The following is an 18,732-nucleotide window of genomic DNA, read 5'->3' on the forward strand; positions in this document are numbered from 1 at the left end:
GAAATTTACAACGCCATACCACCCGAAATCAGATATTCTACAATTGAAAGACAGTGTTTAGCAAAATAAAATTAACATAGGTTAAATAAAACAACAACAACAGGGTATTGAGATGTCACGGTTCTTTATTCTAAGGAAAGATATAAAAGGAGGAGGAGTAGATTGGGACTAGGAGGAGAGCTAGAAAGTTAGACTTAAAAGTCGCTAGTTTAAAAGTTATACTCATTTTATTGATCATTTTTACTGAATCCTGTATCTTCTTTATATATATCGTTTGTACATACATTTATCATTTCAAGTTTGAGTTTTTTATATATATCGTTTGTACATACATTTATCATTTCAAGTTTGAGTTTAAAATAATTAAAATCCAGAAAAGCATATCAGCACTTTGTTACTTTATTGATTATTAAAGTGTTTGAACTAAATCAAGGCACCTCCGAACCTGCATATGTCACAAGTTTATATCATCAAGATCTTCAAGTCAAACAAACATAATACATATTTGACACAATGACCTCATTTATTTACGTTACGACTAAACAGTTAGAAGGCCAGACAACTCTTATGGTTTCACAATACACTGTCTCCGACAGTGTCTCTTAGAAATTAAAAGAAAGCCGAGCAAAGTGTTGGAGTTGAAATTCATAGTAGGCCTACTAGTTTGGTTTAAATCTTTTTCATGTTAAGTCAATAGTGTGATTCAAGGATATGACTCTTATTCGATTTATTTAATTGAAGCATTTGAAATTTAAGTTTTTAAGGATTGTTTTTTGTGCTTTATGATGGACAAAGACTCCCTTAAAGCAATCATTCGTAACTTAAACACCATTAAGATTAACAGGAAAATATGCCATACAACTAAGTGTGTTTTCAATCTACATTAGTTCACCATACATTTCACTTAATGTGTTATACATCTCACTTAATGTAATGTAATCACAATCACATATATTTTATTGAGGCATAAAAAACACTTTCTGCTACTACTGGCAGTCAATTAAATTTCACAGCATTTACAGAATAGACCAATAAAAGTAGTTTTAAAATACTACGTTTACCTGACTTGACATAAACTGTAAAGTAAACTCTCTGTTAACCTGAGGTGCACTATAAAGTAAACTCTCTGTTAAATGAAACATTCGATTACTGTCAACAGCAACAGCTAATAAAGGCGTTCCAAGAGAAAACACAAAAGTTTTTCTCCATATTTTCAATATATTCCTTCAAACCATCCTAATAAAACTGAAGACTTAGTTAAGGCATTTCATCAGAGTACAAGTTCAGTTTATATTTCAATAAAAATTTAAAATAAAATTTAAATAAAAAGTCCAATTTGAATATTTAAAAAAAAAAATTTATATTTGAAAGACAAACGTTGAATTTATATTTTGAGAAAACTATGATTTATATTTGAAAGACAAACGTTGAATTTATATTTTGAGAAAACTTTGATTTATATTTGAAAGGAAACGTCTAGTTTTTAAAATAAGAAAATGTTAAGTTTGAAAAGTTTAGTTAAAAAAAAGAAAATATTGAGTTTGTATTTGAAAGTGAATGTCTGGTTAATATAAGACGAAAATGTCAAGTTTGTATTGAACAAAAAAGATGATATTGTTTTCATTATATACGTAATAAGAAAATTCGTTTATTTTGTGCCATTAATGATCCGTTATTCTTGAACAGAATGATTATTAACAGAGTTTAATGATTAGAACAATAATTATTTGAAATGTTCAATGTATAACACCTATATTAATCTTGTATTAGCACTTACCAAGTTAGATCATGAATGAAGGTATTCCTTAAATTGAAGGCAACTGAAAATATTGAACTGCACAGAATACGAAAAGGCAGAAAAAAACACCTGTGAAACTTTTTTCCTGGTTAACCAAAACATATGGTAAGAATGTTCGATCGAAACATGTGTTCATGTAAACTAAACTTTTCACTAAGCTTTCCTTTTTTTTTTAAATCTTCGTGTAAAAGAATTTAAAAAATATATAAAAATTGATTCTTTCAAATGTGCACTCTGTTTCAAAACAAATGTCAAAGAGTCCAATCACTACAATTTGATACAAAGTTCCAATGTGTGAGACCTGTCTCTATTCACTGATTCAATACAGCTTCAACACCAGCGTTTCCGTGCCATCAGAGAAGAAACAAAGTGAGAGGTAACAGCCAGCTAGCTCTCCGACTAGTGCTCACTGCGGCCCATTTTAACAGACTAGTCAATGGGTCAATTTAGCATAACAGGGCAACTTGGTATATTGTGTACAACTATGTATATTGTATAACAGGGCAACTTGGTATATTGTGTACAACTATGTATATTGTATAACAGGGCAACTTGGTATATTGTGTACAACTATGTATATTGTATAACAGGGCAATTTGGTATATTGTGTACAACTATGTATATTGTATAACAGGGCAACTTGGTATATTGTGTACAACTATGTATATTGTATAACAGGGCAACTTGGTATATTGTGTACAACTATGTATTGTTATAACACTATTGGCGGCGCGATAGGTATAACTGTAGGTTCAGCTGACACATGTGGCAAATCACTTAGGTCAACGGCTGTCGATGGACAAGGGACAGTACTGCTAGTACACACAAATAGGACCCGTGTTATGGTCATGTGATCGGAATCCTTTACGGACGAGAGACAGTGTGTAAGAAAGGGGCAGTTCAAGACAGGACAGCGAGGAGACCGGGACTGTGAGTCGGCCATGAAGTCGGTCCTGATGTAGTCCTCAAGTAAATGTATGAGTTCAGGAAGAGATAGAGACAGTAGAGTTTAGTACGGTGATGTACAGTGTAGCATTTTTAGTTGTTGTTAATGTGTTGCCATTTATCTAGCATTGGCTATTATCTATTCATTAAAGTAAAGTTCCCCTTTCAGACCTTGAGGTCTATAGGGAAGATGGTGTAAAGGCCATCTGTTTCTGTGGCCTACGGTTAACGAGAGTGTCATGCGGCCAGCACAACGACCAACCGCCTTTACTTTTACAGGTGCCCATTAGAGCGCCCAAAAAGTCCGAAATTAAAAATCCCAGTCTTCATCAGGATTCGAACCCCGGACCCCGGTTCGGAAGCCAAGCACTTTACCGCTAATCCACCGCGCCTCCATCAATTCATTAAAGTACCAGATTATTTGGAACTCTTGTTATCAAGTTCATTATGTGTTGTGTGTTGATGTGTTGTGCAGTTGTTTACACAACGCTTGATTAGAAGAGAAGATCGTAACAGTATATTGTATAACAGGGCAACTTTGTATATTTTGTACAACTTTGTATATTGTATAACAGGGCAACTTTGTATATTGTGTAAACATATGTATATATGAGATGAATCCTAGTTATAGTAGGACTGAAAGAGGTGAAAGATTGAACTACTTTATATATTGTACACCAGTACCTCTAGGTAAATTATACTATAGAAAGACAATGTATATTGTTAAACTGGGTATCTATATTTATTTCTATCCATTTCCTCTTCCTTTTTTTTTTGTGAAGTAGTCGTGGTCGAAGTTAAAAAAAAAAGAATGAACCTCATTCACCAAAACGAACGGTCACGTGATACTATTGATAAAACAACGAAAAAAACCTGTCACTTGATAACCATTGTTGATTAAAATTAGATCGTAATTTGTATAGAAGAGATAGAGAAAGAGAATCATGTGGCTAAATGTTGTTTGTTTACGATTGGTAAATGAGGTCCATTAGTGAAAACAAAATAACATTTGTTATTTTCGATTACATGGAATATGAACGCGTTCATGTGTTTGTCGATAAAATTACCATAGTATTAAAAATAAAGTATGGAGAATTAGAAAATGTAAAGCAATATCTAGAATTAAGAATTCAAAGAACTGTTGATGATTGTAAGAGATGATCAAATGTTTGTAGAAGGGATGCTATTCTATATTACAGATCTTGTGGGTAGATGTATTTTATTTCACGGTGACAGTTAGTCTACGTATTGGGCTGTATGAACGTTGAATCTCAAGTCTAAATCCTCAATGCAGATCACGTGACATGTAGACAAGTAAGTACACATTGGGAAAGGTTGCTCTACACGTGCGTCTTACTTTAGATTTAAATTATTTGTCCATAAAGACGTTTATGATTCACACATTAAAATCTGTGTGTCTGTGTTATTTTAATAGGAGCCGTCCTAGAATTCAATTTTTTTTCAAATATAGAATTTAGGACTTCTACTCAAGAACCAAAGCTGTATGAGCGAGGGATCTAAAATTGCTTGCCTTTTGAAAGGTCTTGAATTATAGCTCTGAAATAACTGTGGGAGGAGGGTAGAAGATTGTTCATTAGATGATACAACGGCCAGAGAGATGGGCTATTACAGCAAACCCAACACAGCAATCAAAGAGTTATTACAAAATGCCCACACTTCTGTTTTGTGCTCGCTAAGCCCAACAACACTGAAACAAAGTCCCTCTCTCCATAGCTTCATGTAATACTTGACAGGCAAAGTCCCTCTCTACATAGCTTCATGTAATACTTGACAGGCAAAGTCTCTCTCTCCATAGCTTCATGTAATACGTGACACGGCAAAGTCTCTCTCTACATAGCTTCATGTAATACTTGACAGGCAAAGTCCCTCTCTACATAGCTTCATGTAATACTTGACAGCCAAAGTCCCTCTCTACATAGCTTCATGTAATACTTGACAGCCAAAGTCCCTCTCTACATAGCTTCATGTAATACTTGACAGGCAAAGTCCCTCTCTATATAGTCTGTGGCATTTTACGTCTCCAGAGACGATCTTTTCCCTTTGCAACTTCTTTGTGTGACTAAAGAGGCCAATCCTTGATAGACAGCTGCAATCGCAGGTTGGGCATATATAATCACCAGGCGCCGTTGCATTTTCACCCTTCTTTCTGCTTCTGTTGTGTATGACATCTGCAATCTGTGACCCTTCCTTTATGCTCTCTCTCCATGTGGATCTGTCCAGTGCCACCTCTTCCCAGTTGCCAGTGTCGATTTTGAAGAGCTTCATGTCGCGTTTGCATACATCCGTATAACGTAAAAGTGGACGACCAGCGGCTCTCCTGCCTTCTATAAGATCTCCATACAGGATGTCCTGTGGAAGTCGACCTACTGGCATTCTACGAACGTGGCCAAGCCAGCCAAGGCGTCTGCTGCTGATAACAGAGCGGATGTCCTGGCACCCTGCTCTTGGTAGCACTTCCTCATTGGTTATCTTATCTTGCCACCTTATTTTAAAGATCCGCCTTAGGCATCGGAGGTGGAAGACATTCAGCTTTTTTTCCTGCCATGAGTAGGTTGACCATGTTTCACTTCCGTACAGCAAGGTGCTCAACACACAGGTCCGGTAGACTACAGCTTTAGTACTGCTAGTCAGCAATATGTTGTACCAGACTCTTTTCTGCAACCGTGAAATGGTGGCAATTGCCTTGGCTATCCTGTTTGTTTATGTCTTTATCCAGTAGAGTGTTGTTGGATATGATGGAGCCAAGGTAACAAAAGTGATCAACAATTTCTAGTGGATGGCCATTAATGCTTACTTGAGGTGCAGTGTTTAGTGTTTTGGACAAGTATCTTAGTCTTGCTTTGACTGATGTTTAAGCCGAACTTTTGGCAAGCAGCAGATAGTTTGTCAACCAGGGACTGTAGCTGAATATCAGAATCAGCCACAATAGCTGCATCATCAGCATACAGGAGTTCCCTGACGAGTAGCTTCCTAACCTTGGTTTTTGCCCGCAGCCTTGATACATTAAATAGTTCTCCAGAGGATCTTGTATGGAGAAATTCAGAGAGAGAGACAGACCCCTTTACATCGTTTTTGTTGATCTGACTAAAGCTTTTGACATGGTCAGCAGAAGTGGCCTTTTCAAACTCCTAAGGAAAATAGGTTGCCCTCCCAAACTACTGAAGTTCATTGAATGTTTTCACGAGGAAACTAAATGTACTGTCAAATTCAATGGAGCCCAATCAGCACCTTTTGAGGTTTGCAGTGGTGTCAAGCAGGGATGTGTGCTCGCACCTACTTCTATTTGGCATATTCTTCTCCTGTCTACTCTCTATATAGCTTCATGTAATACTTGACAGGCAAAGTCCCTCTCTACATAGCTTCATGTAATACTTGACAGGCAAAGTCCCTCTCTTCATAGCTTTATGTAATACTTGACAGGCAAAGTCCCTCTACATAGCTTCATGTAATACTTGACAGGCAAAGTCCCTCTCTATATAGCTTCATGTAATACTTGACAGGCAAAGTCCCTCTACATAGCTTCATGTAATACTTGAAAGGCAAAGTCCCTCTCTACATAGCTTCATGTAATATTTGACAGGCAAAGTCCTTCTCTACATAGCTTCATGTAATACTTGACAGGCAAAGTCCCTCTCTATATAGCTTCATGTAATAATTGACACGGCAAAGTCTCTCTCTACATAGCTTCACGTAATACTTGACAGGCAAAGTCCCCCTATACATAGCTTCATGTAATACTTGACAGGCAAAGTCCCTCTCTATATAGCTTCATGTAATACTTGACAGGCAAAGTCCCTCTACATAGCTTCATGTAATACTTCACAGGCAAAGTCCCTCTATACATAGCTTCATGTAATACTTGACAGGCAAAGTCTCTCTCTATATAGCTTCATGTAATACTTGACACGGCAAAGTCTCTCTCTACATAGCTTCATGTAATACGTGACACGGCAAAGTCTCTCTCTACATAGCTTCATGTAATACTTGACACGGCAAAGTCTCTCTCTACATAGCTTCATGTAATACGTGACACGGCAAAGTCTCTCTCTACATAGCTTCATGTAATACTTGACACTTGACATGCAAAAGTGGGTGAATTAAACAAAAACAAATTGTGGCTGGAGCTTTCAGAAAACATACAAATATACGCGGACCCAGGAGACACGTGCTCACTCTTTGAATCACTCCGTTTTGCTTAGGGCCCAACATACTAGACTATGGCGCCTCAGAAAAATACCGACGGCGGCGTCTTGCTAACCAAAAGATTCGACTTACTTAATCGGTGGACAGAGCACTCAAGCATGCTCTTTAGCAAGATAAAGGATTGTGTCTGAGAAGTTTCTTACTGAAATCCCACAAGAAACACTGAAAATGGAACTCGACAAATAGCCAAGTCATGTTGAGGTTGAAACGGTCATCGGGAAACCCAAAAGACACAAAACGCATGGCTCAGACGATATTCCAGTTTTTTTTTAAATGAGTGGTGCTGTTCTTACAGAAAAGTAAACAGACTTCTTCACTTCGTGCTGTAACAAATGTACAATCTCACCAGAACTTCGCGATGCCACCATCATATCCCTGTATAAAAAGGCAACATACCGGACTGCCCCAATTAGCGTGGTATAACCTTACTGTCAGTGACAGGAAAAATCCATTACCAGATTGACCCACTCCATAATAGGAAATGTGTTTTCTGAAAATCAGTGTAGTAATGGTTTTTGTCTTTTGTACACTAAATTCATCGATCTAAATATCTTTTCTAGTTTACGAGATCTAAACGGGACGGACGGACAGACATTTCACACAAAACTAATAGCGTCTTTTCCCCTTTCGGGGGCCGCTAAAAATTAAACCATATGTTACATAGGTTAGTGTTGAAAAAAACACTTTACTTCTTATAACTACTTTACAAAAAAAACGCCTTGTTTCAACTTTAAAAAACCCCCCACATTTTTTGTAGTTTTAAAAGATCTCCATATCCAGTCTAGATACAATATATATATATAAGTCTGTGAACACAATATTTAGGTTTTATTTTTCATGTATATTTTTTCACTATGTATATAATCCAAATTTAGGAAATTACATTTCACCAAAGATCTAGATCTAAAAATTAATTGATATGTTACTTTGGCAAGAGATGAAAAAACCCACTTATGACTACTTTACAAAACAACGTTTGTTTCAACTTTTAAACAAACATTTTCACATTTTTAGTAATGTTAAAAGATCTCCATGTCCAGTCTAGATATAATATATATAAGTCTATGGCTATATCCTAAGAATTGGATTTCATGTTTTCCTATATTTAGTTTTTTACGAGCTATTGTTATTTTGTGTGTTCTTAATCTTGTAAATATTTTCTCCACTGTATCATAATGTTCTTCCCATGATGTTGTGAATACGCATATGTCATCCACATATGATATCACGTTGGGTATATCTGACAGTAGTTTTGACATGCACTTTTGAAAAGCTGCAGTACTATTTACTAAGCCAAAGGGCATTACATTACATTCATACACTCCAGTCCAGGTAGGAGTCTATTTAAGGGCAGTATATTTTAATTCTTAATTTGCCAAAAGCCTCTATTAAGGTCCATAGTGGTAAATATTTAAGCCTTACTTAACTTATTTAATATGCTGTCTGTGTTTGGTAGTGGTTCCTCATCGACAATAGTGCATTCATTTATTTCTCTGTAATCGCAACTAGTCTAATACCTTCATCTTTTTTTTTTAAACATTTACCAATGGTGGGGCATAAGGGCTGTTTTCAGCTTCTTCTATACTACCTTCTCTAATGCATCCTCTTATGTCCTGTCTAACTAATCTTCGTAAGCTTTAGGAATATTGTATGCTTTACTTTGAGTTGGTAGAACTTTGTTTCATTCTATTGTATGTTTCATTCTGTCTCTACATCCTGGTTTCTCTGTGATTATATCAGTGCATCTGGTTATATGCTGTATTTTATTACTTTCACCTTCTATGCAGTTAATGTCAGAACTAACAGTGATAGTGTTTATGTTATTGTGTTCCTCTATGGATCTAGGTTATTTGTTTCTATAGTTTGTACTTCTATTACTTCTCATCTCTCTAGTTTCAAGTCTCACTAATTTATCTATACTTAGAGAGCATTCTCGTCAATTCCTATCTACTTTGTATACTTTATTACTTATATTATCTTTTATTCTGTATGGACCTTCATTTTCGTTTTTAATGTATTTGTCTTCTATCTTTATATAGACTTGGTCTCCTATATCTAACTTTCTAAGTTTTCTATTTTTGTTCTTGATGACTGTGTGCCTTTCTAGATTTCTATCCCTGAGATATCAATATAGCCTGTCTGAGTTGTTGTTTAGTTTGAACTATCCAGGGGGCAGATAATCTTCATAGTTCTCAAGCTCTAGCAATGCTATCTGCCCAAAGTTTTAAGGGGCCTTTTGGTTTTCTTCCAAAAACAAGTTCATATAACGAGTATTGTGTTGTGTATCATTGTTTTGTTCCAACGTTCCATAACACCATTTGACTGTACATTGTAAACTGTGCTATGTACCAGGTGTTTATTAGTCATGCTAGCAAAAGCCCTATTAAGATGTGATGTAAAGTTGGAATTGTTGTCCGTTAATAGTTTCTTTTGGGAATCCAAACCTTAGAAAAAGTGTTCTTAATGTATTACAAATATCTTCAGCTTTACTTAGTGGAAGAGTCTCTGCCATCTAGCTGATATGTCAATTATTCCCAGTATGCGCTTATTTCCTTTACTACTTGTTCTAAATGGTCCTACTAGGTCTACAGCTATCTTGTCCCAAAAATACAATGTTTTATCTGATTTTTGAAGTGGGGCTCTTGTGATAGTTTTTCACATTGTGTCCAGCTTTCTACAAAATTTTGATTTTTTTTTTCATTTTAGGCCAGAAGAAATGTTCAGCTGCTTTAGCATAAGTATTTTCGTTTCCTAAGTGACCAGATGTTGGATCATGTGCCATGTGTAATATTTTTGGTTTTAAGAATTGGGGTATTATAATTTGAATGTTTGTACAGTTTGCTTTTTTTATTGCCTCTTACTGCTAGGTCATTAATAAGTAGGTGATGATTATTTCTGTTTATTTGATTGTAGTTTTTATTTAGTGGATCTGTTATTGTGGCATTACCAAAATTATTTTTTATTATTTTTCGGGGGAAGGGGGTTTGGGGGGATTTTTTCTCACCCCCCGCTATATATATGTGTGTGTGTGTATATATATATATATATATATATATGTGTGTGTGTGTGTGTACCAATAATTGATCTTTATTACATTCAGACCCTTCATTCTTTCGGGTTCTTCCTGAACTTAGTGGGAAGACTGTAGACACCCTGCCCTTGCCAGCAAGAGGGTCTGGGGGAGCGCTGTGAACTCCACCAGCGGGATTCGGGGTGGAACCCCGCCGTCAGCCACTATTTCGGTATTTAAAACTTACAAAAATGCATATTCTGAGGTATCTAAAGTGCATTATTCTGCTATTAAAAAGTTTTATTTCAAAAACCTACTCTGCTATTCTTACTGACTTATGTTAGGGCTTAGACTTGGAATCTCCCGCTACCGTTCGGCGCATTGGACGGCAAGCTGTCTCCACAAAGAACAGTCACTTCTTCCCACCAGGTGTCCATGAAAGTGTGGCGCCAAGTTATACTAGTATGTCCTTGTTTGCGCTTTCCTCGTAATGGCCTCCATGTCATTGCAACTCTTAGTATGCGTCATTCATTTTGTAGGAGCATATGTCCCGCAAACCTCATGCGACGCAGAGAAAAGGTCTCCAGCGCCTCCTGACCTGCTCACACAAGTTCTCTAAGTCTTTCAAGTCATTTCTAGCTAGCTCACTACCTAACTAAAATAGGTCAAGATTTTTTTTTTCGTGTTGCAAATTTAGCTAATTTGGGAAGAAGAATAAATCTTTTGAGTTTCTCTATAATACATGTAACATGTTATTAATTTTGAATGTATGGATAAAAAATATAAGTGTACATCAAATGAATATATGGAGATGCTGTGGCTGAGGGGTAAAGCACTTGGAACCGGAATCCTGGTGAAACATCTAGGTAGACCAATGCGGGGGCCGATTTTGAATTTGTGTTTCCACACAAACTGTCTGTAGTTTGTAACCTAGTTTTGAAAATATTTCTGCTATATTCTGTGGAAATTCCCATTCAACCCAAATGTTTCTTTGCATTAAGTAAAATAAATAGACACACATGAACACAGGGGCGGACTGGCTATATGGGCAAACGGGCAAATGCCCGGTGGGCCGGTACCAAATGGGCCGGTCTGGTCGCGACCAAAGAAAAAAAATTCAGTGCAGACAACTTTTAAAAAAGTGACAGCATCAATACATAAAGTTTTTTTTTTTTTTTTTAATTATTATTACAATTAATTTTCTTTGAAATTCAACAAGAATATAATTTTAAGAATTACACTATACACTGCACGTATTATCATTTGTAAAACGTTAGACCGTACTTTCTGCTATGCACGAGCGGAATGGCCTTCAACACTACTTTGATGTCTTCGAGACTGTGTTTGGCCTGATCATTTTGCTGGTCGGCATGGGCCTTTGATGGCACTCCTATTTTTGTTTTGCTTCTTCCCTCACCCGTCTTTTTATGGTTCCATTGTCAGTTAACGAAAAAGAGGTTAAGTTAGAAAACATTGATATAACGCGGCAAAGGGGGAGACAATTAGCTCTTTAACAAAACATAATAGAAGTTAACTTCAACACATACACACAGCCGCGAAATTGCAAATCACCCAACTTATTCATAGCTCAATATGGGTATAAAGTTATACTTTCTGCTATTTCAAAAGAAAAAGTAAGTTTCTTGTTGGTTATTTGTAATAACATAGATCTGAGAATACTTCACTTTAGGTTTAAAAAAAAAAATTTAATTAAAACATAAATCTAGATCTAAATACAAACGATACCTTTATGATAAATGGCAGACTTATGTTTAGTATAAAGTCATTAATAATGAAAATTATTACAATAATTACAATAATTTAGATAGCGCTGTCACATCCGATATTTAATGAAATTTATTTATATTTTAAATAATACTAGTGGACCGGCGGCGTAGCATACGCCGCTATTTTGCAGGGCCGGCCTTAGGCCACTGCAGGCTATGCGACCGCAGTGGGGCCCGCACTTTCATAGAACCCGCACTTTCATAATTCAAGATGTATATATCTTTATTAAATTAAACAATTTTATAAAAAAAAAACAGATTTCCAGCGCCCTCCTATCGAGCTCCTGGAAATCTCCCGAAATCGCAAAATATACGAAAAAGTCCTTAAATATACGGAAATATATACACAAAAATTGTCATTTTGGGGTGTAATTCAATATGGAAAACGCCAATCTTACGCGCGGCATTATGCATCAGCCGTAATTGTGTAATCTGGTGAAAGAAGCTTCTCGCGTCTCAAACTAATGAAGAATTAGTTGAGGTCAATAATTTTCAAAGATAGATTGAAACATTCGGTAATTCTTTCTATTGAGCGTGATCTATGTAGGAAACAGAATTATTATGATATACTGTATGACTTTGCTACACGCAAGGCTGGTAAAGTAATTCTGTACGTAGTTTTTAAATAATATATTCATATACAAATCGCGTTTTTGAGAATGTACTAGGACGAAGCAAGAGCTTTTCACATTTAGAAGTACCAATCTAACCGTTCTGCTTTCTCTTATCTTTTAAAGGAATATATATATAAATCTCTCTCTCTCTCTCTCTCTCTATATATATATATATATATATATATATATATATATATATATATATATGTATATATATAGTTCGTCCATCGTAGTTCGATTATGACCACTTTGTCATCTAGGGGGAATGAGGGCTTTGCACTGGGGTTTTATGTCTCCTCGTGTGGCTAGTGAGACCTATGTGAGCCCGGAATGTTCGGCCGCACACTAGGCAGGTTATTCCAGCTGGAGCTATTGTCATTGGCCTTGCTTTTCTTCTCTGGCGTTTTTCTTCTGCCAACTTTGTTCTCTTTTATTCAGCAACCTGTGCGCCGGTTTTCACAGCGCGACGCCATGATGCTCTGTCATGTGCCTCTGTCTCCTAGGTGGCTGGGTCTATGGTGAATGCCTTCAGAGAAATTTCGAGGGTGTCCCTGAAGCGCTTTCTTTGACAACCTTGCGAGCGCTTTCCTTCGCTTAGTTGACCCTACAAGAGTCGTTTAGGGATGCGGTGGTCTTCCATTCTGCATACGTGTCCTGCCAATCGCAGCTGGGACTGCATCAGGGTGTGTGGATGCTTTGCAGACCCGCTCTTTGAAGGACTTCAGTATCTGGTATTTTGTCTTGCCATTTGACATTCAGTATTTTTCACAGACATGTCATGTGGAAGTGATTCAGTTTCTTTGTATGTTAACTGTACACTATCCATGTTTCTGAGGCAAAGAGCAATGTAGGGAGGATGACGGCTCGATAGATCGCTAGTTTTGTATTTGTGGTGATACCACTTAAAGGAATGGGTTGCCTGAGTCAGCCAGGAAAACCAATGATTTAGCATATTTTAAGTCACAGATCAACATGCATGACTAGATCGACACGTGAAATGCGTAGGACCTAATTATTATTATTTTTTTTAAGAAACGTCTGTAATCTATAAGTAATAACAAAAAGTTTGAAACTCATTAAGGCTGCTATTGTAGTGTTTATAGTTTTCAGACTACATATATGTATAAATAGAATACATTATGTAAGCCTACGAAAGCATACATCCAGTTTTCGATGCGTTATCAAACTTTATATATTTTGAATAGAATTAGGCTTACACCTATGATAAAACACATGGGCGTAGCCGAGAGGGGAGGAGTTCAAACCATCACTGGCCTCAGATCTCACTGTCTGAAAGGGAAACTTTACTTACTTCCCCAGTGCAGCCAACTTAAGCAAACTACAGTCACCAAATTTCAGGAAAAAGGGCTTTTGTGGTTTCCCTTCCCCCCCCCCCCTTTCCAATACAAAACTAGAGCATTTTACCATTTTCTACCAGTCGCTGGACTCCAGTGAATAGAAGATTTAGTTTTTGTTTTTTTTTAGTGGAAGAGTAGCAGGCTAATTGCACTGTAGATACCTCAAAATATGAATTTTTTAAAGCTTAAAATAACGGAAATAATGCTTGGGTCCGGGGCGAACTGGGGAAGCTTACAGCGCTCCCCCAGACTCCCAAGCTGTCCCTTGGCGGTGTGTACTGCCTTTCACTAATTATAGGAAGAGAGTATTCTAGGGTAGAAAAAACGTTTAAAAGAATGAAAGATAAGAATTTAATGAATATTAATTACATATACACACACTAATATATATATTATTAAAATCCCCCCCCCACACGAAAATATATGACATGCCATTTGTGGGCCGGTTTATATGGTAATGCCCGGGCCGATTTTGATACCCAGTCCGCCCCTGCATGAACATTTATGTAGAGATCATCCTCAAATAAGAAAGTGATGGTGGTCTAGAATTGTTCATCCGATTTTTTTCTAAAATGCTTCATTATTGCAAGTTTTTTTTTAAATTTTTCTAAGCCCGTGCTGTTTAGAAATACTTCCATTGTTTTCCACCATTCTTGTTTTAGAAGAGACAGTAAACTGATAAATGTTCCCTCTATTATCTAGTCTAACAGAGGCTAAACCCTAGAATTCTTAAGACCTATGATAATCTTCTTTAAAACAAGCTGACCTCATTCATCCTGACAAATCGTCTGGTATTGATATTTTTAAACAGAGGTTCTACCAATCCTTATTTTCTATGTCTTCATATATTGAAAGATTATGGCATACAAAATATTTAGGCCTTCGTGAAGGGAAAAGCAGTGATTAGTTTGGTTTAGTTTGTCTGTCCGTCTGTGATCTTATGATCTTAATAAGTCCTTTTCTTAATTAAAAAAATCAATTATGCAATACATAAAATTAAGGAGTTTATATTAACAAAGATTGAGGATCCTTTTTTTATTTAAATTTATACAACCAGTTTTTTTCAGTTTACGAATTAAGCTTATGAAATATTTATTTACTAGCATTATCCATCACCAATGTCAGTTAAATTGTTCCTAGGCTTTATATTGTCTACTACTTATTACGAAGACAATGGAACGGCCTGCTTTATAACCCGTCTTACTAACATACTTTTGGCCAGTGAATTCTAGTGTAACCTTTCTCTCCCCTTCTGTACCCCACTCCCAAGGTTTAAAAAATGCTACATCTCTGACTAGTTTTCTTAATGTTTTGTTGACATATATTATAGTCTCTCTGCTGCTTTTTGGTCGCAACCCTAATCGCCACCTTGAGCATCGTAACGCTATGTCACATAGACTTTTGACTCAGAATAGTTTAGTTTCGCTTTTTTCCACCATTTTTAGGGGCTGCCCCATTTTTGTAAATAAAATCTCCTCCACCCCATAGCTAAAAAAAAAGATATTAGATAGTTCTCAAATGTACTCTTCATGATATGATTCCTATGGATACTTAATTCTAATTCTACATATCTTGAAGTTATGTTGATTTAGATCAGTGGTCTTCGATGGGGGAGGGGGGGGGGAAACGCCTCATGGGGGGCAATTTCTTGAAAATTTGGGGCCCTAGGGGGTGCTCTGAAGCAAAACGAAGAACAAATTTCTTCAAGTTAGCGTTGGCGAAGTAAAGATAAATTACAATTGGCTTTCTACTCCTTTAAGAGCAGAAACAACGTTAAAGATTTCAGTTTGGGAAATCCTTTTTTATATGCTATGTTATAAACTGTAAGAAATGTTTGTATTGGTTTGTAGTTGAAGTTTAGTAGTTGACAAACAAACAAGGAAAGAAAGCTTTTTAAATTAAAGCTTAGTATATATACAATATACCAGTAGACACAAATATGTTAATATATTAAAATGTAATGTTAATTTTTAAAATGTTAAAGCTAACATTCAAATAGAATAATTAAAATTAATTTAAAATTTAAAAGATTTACAATGTCGCCCAAGTGATGTGTCTACTTTGCAAAAAAACAATTTTAAATGAGGCTACGAAACCAAGCCGGCTTCAGGAACACATAGCATGTATTCTGAGGCAAAGGGACAAATCCATAGAGCACTTAAAAAATCTTCATGAGCAATGAACATAAAACTTTTGACTATTCAAACAATACAAAAAAAAAACAACAACAACAAAGCAGAATGGTTTGGTAGTTTCTTACAAAATTGCAAAGTTTGTAGTAAAAAAAAACTAGTCTCATAATATTGGTCAAAAGCCTAGCATTCCAGCTTTCGAGAAATCATTTCCACAGTTATGCATCAAAAACACAAATACGTGACACTTTGATTCAAAGATAAAATAGTCAGTGATGTGAAGCAACAACTTATAAGTTATAAATATATAAATAATAAAAGTGTCTTTACATTTGGTTGAGTTGACTTTTAGTGATCATCGTTCACTTGATTAGGTCGGCCTACCAGAGTTTACTCAACGAAACATGCTCAATGACAAAATGACAACTCGCTTCTATGAATAACACATTTAAAATGAAAACATGGATGTCATATTTTGTTAACATTTCTTATCGATCTTCAAATTGAGTTGCTGGAAAACAAAACCAAGGGCTACAAAATGATGTTAAACAAGAGAAGGATCTTAAGACAATAAACCCATTACACACTGGTCAAACTACTACAGATTTCATCACGCTGTGGGGGGGGGGATACCCCGTAAGAGGATAAACGTTCTCTCGTGGGAGGGGGGGGTGCGTCTTGACAGATTGAGAGAGGGTGAAGCAGTTCAAATTATTTGACAAGGGTAAAATGTAAAAAGTTGCATTTTCATTGTAGTTAAAAATCAACGTTTGAATATTAACCTACATAAAATGACATTATTATTGTTTAAAAAGTTAAAATATTGTAAGTTAAAGACTTTCAAAAATGTCTGCCGATTTCGTTAGTAACAATATCGAGTCAAAACTTTGTTGAAAAAGACGTTTGAAAACTTGTCCGCTAACATGATTCTTCTCGACTGCACAGAATTGTCAAAATTCTAAAGGTGTTTAACATTGTTAAGTTGACGACTTTTGCTGTAACAAATACTAAAAAGTTCGCTGCAAGGCTTTTTACTTAACACGAAGATTATCTTAACTTGTCTTAAGATATGCGTGTGCTCTATGTAGCTCGACGTATAATAGTCTCGGCCAATGCTGCCTCCTTCTTTAGTAGACTTTATTTGTGCGATTTTAGTACCAGTATGAAAAGTGCTCTCAGATTCCAAGAAACTATTTCATTCTTAGAACGTCCCTCTTCGTTCTACTTGAACATTGACATTGGGCTCTTCTTAGGACAGGAAGACAAAATGAGTTATTGACGTCAGAGAAAGAATTGATGAAGCTAGACACGCAAGAAAACGCTTGGCGCACCCCCGGACTACCTTTCTGAATGGAGAGGGAACTTGATGTCTCTCTAATACTCCAGAAGGAATTTTTTCTTTTTCACAAAGCACTTTAAAATTATTTACAAAGCACTGTTTCTGAAAAGAAAAATACTTAACGTTTAGCGGGGAGCCAAGGGTAAAATGTTGAGAAACACTGCACATTTGCCTCGGATGAAGTCCGATGTCTCTCTTCAGATACGGCCAGTCCCACCTTTTCTTCATTTTATTTATGTGACTTTCAATCTTCTTAACAGGAGTAATAGTACAAGTTAGACTAAGGAGAATGAGTTAGTGAAGCTCAGAAATGCTGAAAAGCGCTTCGCTCCAGACTTTGCTTCCGGTTCTTTAAGCGCTCCCCTAGACAATTGCAAATTTAGATGGTGTTCGTTTTGTTTCTAATTTCAATGAACTTGCATTGTAAAATATGCAACAACTATTGAGTACAGTTAATAAACAATGGAATTTTATATTTGAATTGACACTCATTTTACATTTTTATGACCATAAATGAATTAACAAACTAACTATAGTATTTATTGGGAATGGTTTGGCAAAAGTTGATGGGGATGGGGTGACACCTACCCATGTGACGCCACTGCCTAGGGACACTCGTAGGACGTATTCATCTTCTTATGGATACAATGATAATGACTTTTTTGGTTAGCTCTTTAGTTATATAGTTTAGTTTTACGAAAAATTATAATAATAAAAAAAATCACTACGACTTTTATTTTTGCAATTACTTATTCAGTAATTTAGTTTATTTTTCTCATTTTATAGGCTAACACTTTAAATCTTATGTCGGGTATGTCGTGAATAAGAAGTGTCAGCTTGTAGATGTAGCATGCTCTGAATATGTATATACCAGTACATATCCGCATTTACGGCAGCGCGTCTACTAAGGGCTTTACGTCCACAAATTCAAACATGTACACTTATTTAAAACTCAAATATACATTAAGCTTTCGAACGAATGGAAGGGCATCTACAAAAATTTTGCCCCCGGGCATCCACTTATTTAAATCTGACCCTGCGGGTACTTGAAATAAGCTAGTCCGAAAAAATACACAGATCTTGGGTAAAAGACTCATCAAAGAAAGTACTGTAAATGTTTAGTTTAACATGCCTTTTTTCCAGATCCTTTCTTTTTATAGACTGTATCGGATTTGACCCCAACTCCAATTATTTTTGTGCAGAATATTTTCTCTATCAGTTACACTTCTATTCACAACCTAATTATGACAGTTTGATTTAAAAAGAGAACTGAAAAATGCAAAAGATATATAGGAAAAAAGGTACTTCCGGCCCATTTTAGTTTTGATTAAAGAAACGAACTGCGTCTAGCAATATCGACCACTGCTAGAAAGTGAACAAAAAAATAATTCCGAAATAGGTTTGTTCATTTAACAAGAAAGACATTACAAGACATTTGGATTATGGATGATTTCAACCTACCTGATACACTGGAAAACACTAACCATAAACACCAAAACCTTAAGGACATAAATGAGCATTTCAT

The 18,732-nt window shown here is 36.0% G+C and overlaps 1 protein-coding gene across 2 annotated transcripts in view; it reads right to left on the bottom strand.

Moving 5' to 3' along the window:
- Positions 1-18,732, bottom strand: part of LOC106073784 (muscarinic acetylcholine receptor M5-like) — a 269,944-nt gene that overhangs the window by 162,889 nt on the left and 88,323 nt on the right. Inside the window, exon 1 of one of the 2 annotated variants that reach the window (XM_056024544.1) lies at positions 1,778-2,139. The exons of the other annotated variant lie outside the window; for it this stretch is intronic. The gene's annotated coding sequence lies outside the window, so the exon portion shown is untranslated. Of the gene's footprint in view, positions 1-1,777; positions 2,140-18,732 lie in introns of those variants that run through there. 2 annotated transcript variants of the gene reach the window in all.

This window comes from Biomphalaria glabrata, chromosome 3 (genome assembly GCF_947242115.1).
Source record: "Biomphalaria glabrata chromosome 3, xgBioGlab47.1, whole genome shotgun sequence".
NCBI lineage: Eukaryota > Metazoa > Mollusca > Gastropoda > Planorbidae > Biomphalaria > Biomphalaria glabrata.